The sequence below is a fragment of the Chrysemys picta genome, chromosome 13 (genome assembly GCF_011386835.1).
Source record: "Chrysemys picta bellii isolate R12L10 chromosome 13, ASM1138683v2, whole genome shotgun sequence".
In the NCBI taxonomy this organism is placed as follows: Eukaryota; Metazoa; Chordata; order Testudines; family Emydidae; genus Chrysemys; species Chrysemys picta.
Window position 1 is genome coordinate 44528786 of NC_088803.1, and position 6058 is coordinate 44534843.

Below are 6058 nucleotides of genomic sequence, written 5' to 3' on the forward strand. Positions count from 1 at the left end.
TTAGTTATTATCCATTATTCCTATTCATCTGTATATAGTGGCACAAGTGTTCATGGCTCTTTACAAAAAGAATAAAGACCCAGCAACAAATGATGACATCTGCTACACCAGTTTAAATCCAGAGTATCTCCAAATGACTTCAGCAGAGTTACTCCAGATTAATGCCGTGTAATTTACAATCTGTGTTATAGATAAATGACATCACACTGGAGACTTAACATCCTACAAAGGGGAGGGAAAGGGGAGTTCCCCAAATAAAATGACAAGGGTGTTTGTTTAGGTACGGTACCATATGCATCATTAGGTTGGCATCTAAATGTGAGAGATTTCTGGAGATCATATACTATAAATCTCACATCTGCTTTTGGGCAGGATACCCCTTCTACTCAGGTATGTGAACCAGAGGTACTTTAACGTCGTTTCTAGATGTATACACCAACTCTGGCTATTAAATTCTGATTCACTAAACTCCCCATGCATTTCCACCTGGATACATAATTCTTGTTCATTTCCTACATGCCGTTAAACAGATGCTACATTCCACCCTGAATTTGACTGCATTTCAATGGTAGAGTAAGTGATACCTGTATACTCCTATGGCCTAATTCTGCAATTGTTCTGTGTGCAGGAGTGCTGCTGAAATCAACAGGACTTTTGAGTGTGGATTGAGGCACAACCGGCCCCACTTTGGAAGATGAATTCCTAGCATTACTGTATTTTAAATGCCTACTATTCAGGGTCTCTCCCTAGTGATATTCTTAATCTCTAACTCCAACAAATCTTCGGTTAAAATTTGAGTTAACTTAGATCATATGAAAAGACAGCTTGTTCAATCAGTGGGTTTCCAGGAAAAGAAAAGTAATAGGCACATATTTGTAACACAGAGGCAATAATAGTTCTCTTCTGTTTATACAACTTTCCAATGGGTGCATTTTAATTATGGTTCAGCAAAATAAAGAAATTATAGGCAATTACCTCCAGTTTTCTTTAAGAAAGTTGAAATACCAAGGACTAGTAGAAACAAAGGAGACTTCATTTACCAAAAAAAAAAAAATGTCTAGAATGTTTCCACTCTCATTTTGCTACCCTATAGCACCACCTATAGAAAGCCTGCAAGAATCACATCGACCTGCAAAAGGCAAGACCTCAATCCACTCTCAAAGCAGTGCGCAGTTTCAATTTTAAAATGAATGAAGTACTTATGAAAGCTGCTACACTGACACCCCTGGAGTCTGAAACCATCTATTTATCCACTGAACAGGTGCAAGGGCAGAGCAAGTTTCCTCCAAAGTGCCTGAACACTGATCCAGAGGGATCACGTCTAGCAGTGACAAAGTCAATTTACAGAGTGGTAGCCGTGTTAGTCTGTATCAGCAAAAAGAACGAAGAGTACTTGTGGCACCTTAGAGACTAACAAATTTATTTGGGCATAAGCTTTCGTGGGCTAAAACCCACTTCATTGAATGCAGTGGAAAATACAGTAGGAAGATATATATGCACAGAGAACATGAAAAAATGGGTGTTGCCTTACCAACTCTAACAAGACTAATGAATTAAGGTGGGCTATTATCAGCAGGAGAAAAAAAACAGTTGACAAGAAGGTGTGAGTAACAGTAGGGGGAAAATTAGCATGGGGAAATAGTTTTTACTTTGTGTAATGACCCATCCAATCCCAGTCTTTATTCAAACCTAATTTAATGGTGTCCAGTTTGCAAATTAATTACAGGTCTGCAGTTTTTCATTGGGGTCTGTTTTTGAAGTTTTTTTGTTGAAGAATTGCCACTTTTAGGTCTGTAATTGAGTGACCAGGGAGGTTGAAGTGTTCTCCGACTGGTTTTTGAATGTTATAATTCTTGACGTCTGATTTGTGTCCATTTATTCTTTTGCATAGAGATTGTCCGGTTTGGCCAATGTACATGGCAGAGGGGCATTGCTGGCACATGATGGCATATATCACATTGGTAGATGTGCAGGTGAACGAGCCTCTGATGGTGTGGCTGAGGTGATTAGGTCCTATGATGTTGTCCTTTGGATAGATATGTGGACAGAATTGGCAACAGGCTTTGTTGCAAGGATAGGTTTCTGGGTTAGTGTTTTTGTTGTGTGGTGTGTGGTTGCTGGTGAGTATTTGCTTCAGGTTGAGGGGCTGTCTGTAAGCGAGGACTGGCCTGTCTCCCAAGATCTGTGAGAATGAGGGATCGTCCTTCAGGATAGGTTGTAGATCCTTGATGATGCGCTGGAGAGGTTTTAGTTGGGGGCTGAAGGTGACGGCTAGTGGCGTTCTGTTACTTTCTTTGTTGGGCCTGTCCTAGCAGGGCCGGCTCTGGCTTTTTGGCCGCCCCAAGCAAACACACACACACAAAAAACCGGGGCGGCCAGAACAGCAAAGCCAAAAAAAAAAAACCTGTGGCGCGGCCGGAGCGCGGGTGCAGGGGAACCGGCTAGCGGGGGGGAGGAGGAGGAAGCGGGCGGGAGAGAGAGAGAAGGGGGGCGGCCAGGGCTACAGCGGGGCGCTGCCACGTGGCCCCTCCCGCCGTGCCGCCTGCCCTCCGCTCCGGTCGGCAGGGAGGGAAGGACGAGGACTGCCCTGATGGACTTGCTGCAGGGCGCTCCTGTCCTCCGCGCCGCCACCCCCTAAAAGACGGCTGGAGCGGAACAAAAAAAAAAAAGCGGCCGTGCTGCCCTAGGATTGGGCCGAATGCCACCTCGTTCAATCTGCCGCCCCAAGCACCAGCTTGCTCGGCTGGTGCCTGGAGCCGGCCCTGTGTTCTGGAGTAGCTGACTTCTGGATATTCTTTTCCATGGGTCCAGATGATGAAGATGTCATCAATGTAGCACAAGTAGAGTAGGGGCACTAGGGGATGAGAGCTGAGGAAGCGTTGTTCTAAGTCAGCCATAAAAATGTTGGCATACTGTATTCTTTAACATCTCTGCTGAGATTGCCAACAAAGATCCCAGTTGTGAAAGGACTGTAAGGTTTATCATGCTGAGTTGGACTTATTGGTCTATTTAGCCCAATATCCTGCCACTGGCACTGGCCTGTAGCATCAGAGGATTGCAATGTTCCCTCTGCTACCACTATATGAAATGTACCAATGGGGGAGGGAGAAGACCTTCCTTCCTGACCCTTGTTTTGAGCCCTGAAGCATGAAATCTAATCACCCTTGTCTAAATAGTCTGAATAGTTACAAAATGCTGGTGACTATTAGGAACTAAACTGAGATGTCAAAACATGTGGGCACAATTTTAAAGTCATCTTTTGAAAATGTGGCTCTAGTTATCTAACCATTTTTGAAAAATTTTACTTAGCAGTTTGCCTCAAAATAGAATTTTTAGATGAAATAAGGCGTACTTTTGTCTTTCTTTGAGAGCCTGATCTAAAGCTTACTGTGGTAAATGGAAAGACTACCATCAAGTTCAATGAGCTTTGGATTAGGTCCTGGTTGTGGGCGAGAATATGAGTGGAGGAATGTGAGAGTCCACAGAGCATGTACTGTACCATTGTTCACTAAGTAGGGCAGCAAGGAAAAGATGCTAAGAAATAGTGGGGAAGCAAGCAGAAGAAATAGCACCTACAACAACAACAACAAAATACCAAGTAAGTTATATTACAAAAAGAGGCCAGAGATCTGGGAATCCAAAAACATCTTTAAATGGAGACAAGAAAGGAAGAAAAAACTATGCTAAAAGAACATCAACATTTGCAAAAATGAAGTTATGAAATGTAAAAGTTAAGGTACCATCTGCCCCTTGCAATATGGTATGAAACGAGGGCTTATTTCATATGCACCCTCATCAGATTCAGAGAAATTCCAACCAGCTTTCTTATATACACATGTCCAGAACTAAAGGAACATTGAGAGATTGCCTGTTGAATGAAGAATTCAATTCAGCTTACATACACATGCATGCGCAGTGCCAAGAAAGTGTTGGAAGATCATTAGCAAAAACCTGTTCTCACAGAATAAATTTTTTTATAGTAGATTAAAAAAATCACTTAGAGGAGTGAAGTGTATATTTAAACCTTTATAATTCAGCCAAACTCAAAACAGATTTTCACCAGACCACTGAAAACGAAGCACATGGCTAAGTCTTTGCAGGACTGAGGCCTATATCCCTCTCAAATTCCAAATTTCTAGTCTCTTCCATTGAGGCAGTAGAGCTGTTAAAAAATGGGTCCTAAAATGTCTTATAATGGCAAAAGCCACTGCTCACTATAGATGCTGACCCAGGTGGCTAGACACAGTGGAATGACTTTTCTCCAAAAGGTATCTGTGATTATGGTAATTGCCTGAACCATATGTACAAATGCCACGTCTTTTTCTGAAAATTTAGGCTACTGAATCTCTTGAAGGACAAGAGAGGTGCAGAGTGGGACAATTGCTCTGCTGCCTGCCACGGTACATTGGCTTCAGTTTCTTGCTGTTTCAAAAGTAAGCTGTGGGGCCCTGGTGAGACAAGAAAGAATGTGTAGATCACTGGGCCGACAGCAGAAGCATAGATCCCTCTCCATACCAAAAGGAGGCTCCCAGGCAGCTCCAGGAAGCAGCACAGCATACAGAATACCCAGTGCAATAGAACAATCCAGCAACAAAGGAAACCGTGAAAGCCCGAGATTCTTCTCTAAGTCAACCCCAGTTCTCTACGTTTTTTTCTGCCATTTGAAAAATTCAAATAAATTAAAGTTTCAATATGTATTTTTGTTTTAATTAGTAAATAACATCTCCCACACTTTAAATGAATGCAGACAAGAATTCCAGAACTGTACTGGCTGCAGCCTGCCAGGAGAAAGGTCACCTTTCTGTTCCTCTATTCCGTGTTACTCTGATGCTTATGTACTGTGTTGCTAGCTATCATGATTTTACCCAGAATCTTGCAATAGCCAGTGCTTTTCTTAAAGCCCCATCTTCTGGAGTCTTGTGATTATGTGAGAAGCTCATTTTCAGCCCTCCTGGTTGCAGAGAAAAGCTGGAACATCTAAACAGTAAATGCTGGGAAACCAGAAGGCAAATCAGCAGAACCCAACGTTTATTAGTTTTAATAGCTCATGATTTTTACAACAACATCATGATTTTGGGGCCTGACTAATGGTTTCTGAATGCTCGGGGTTGGTGATCCTACTAATAGTTTGGCTCTTTGTACCCCTTTTGGAGATTAGTCCTGTAGAGAGGTTAATGAGTCAGCTACTGCCCTCAAGCTAAAGGACTGGACTTGGCCCTTTCCCCAATCAGTACCAGGGCCGGCTCCAGGCACCAGCCCAGCATGCAGGTGCTTGGGGCAGCCAATGGTGAGGGGCAGCACGTCTGGCTCTACGGCGGCAATTTGGTGGCGGGTTCCTCACTCCCTCTTGGAGGGAAGGACCAGCCGCCGAATTGCCGCCGAAGACTGAAGCGGCGGTGGTAGAGCTGCAGATTGCGATCGCGGCTTTTTTTTTTTTTTTTTTTTTTTGTGCTGCTTGGGGCGGCAAAAACCCTGGAGCCGGCCCTGATCAGTACGGGCTTATGCTTTCACGGAGTTTGGTCCCTGCAGACAGTGACCCCTCGAGGACATTGTTACAAACTTGGGATGGCCCCGGCAACAGTCCCTTATTACAAGGGACATCCATCCCTTATTGTTTCATCTCTGTACAACAAGCTCGGGAATTGCTGAGTGCTGCAAAAAGCAGCAAAAAATACCGCTGCCGAATATAGATGAGTACTGCTTATTAATTATATTATTATTAATAATAATTAATAATACCCAGAGGAGGGGTGGGGCAGAGGTGCTAAGAAAACAGTCCCTTGTTTTTGAAATACAATGTTGGCAACCCTAGCAAAGGCCCCATGATACTTGCAGCACCTATAGGCTTGGCACTGGGGGCAACCCCCATGGCGCTGCCCAGTGACGCTGGGGACAGTGGGGCAGCCCTGAGGAATCCCTCAACATCTCAGTCTCAGGCTGAAAGTCTTCCCTCCCCCCGCTCATCCCCTCCCATTCTGGGCGGGGGCCCAGGCCGCCCCGGGGCCGGAACGTTGGTGCCGCGGCGCGCGGGCCGGGGGAAGGAGTACTCGCGATGCAC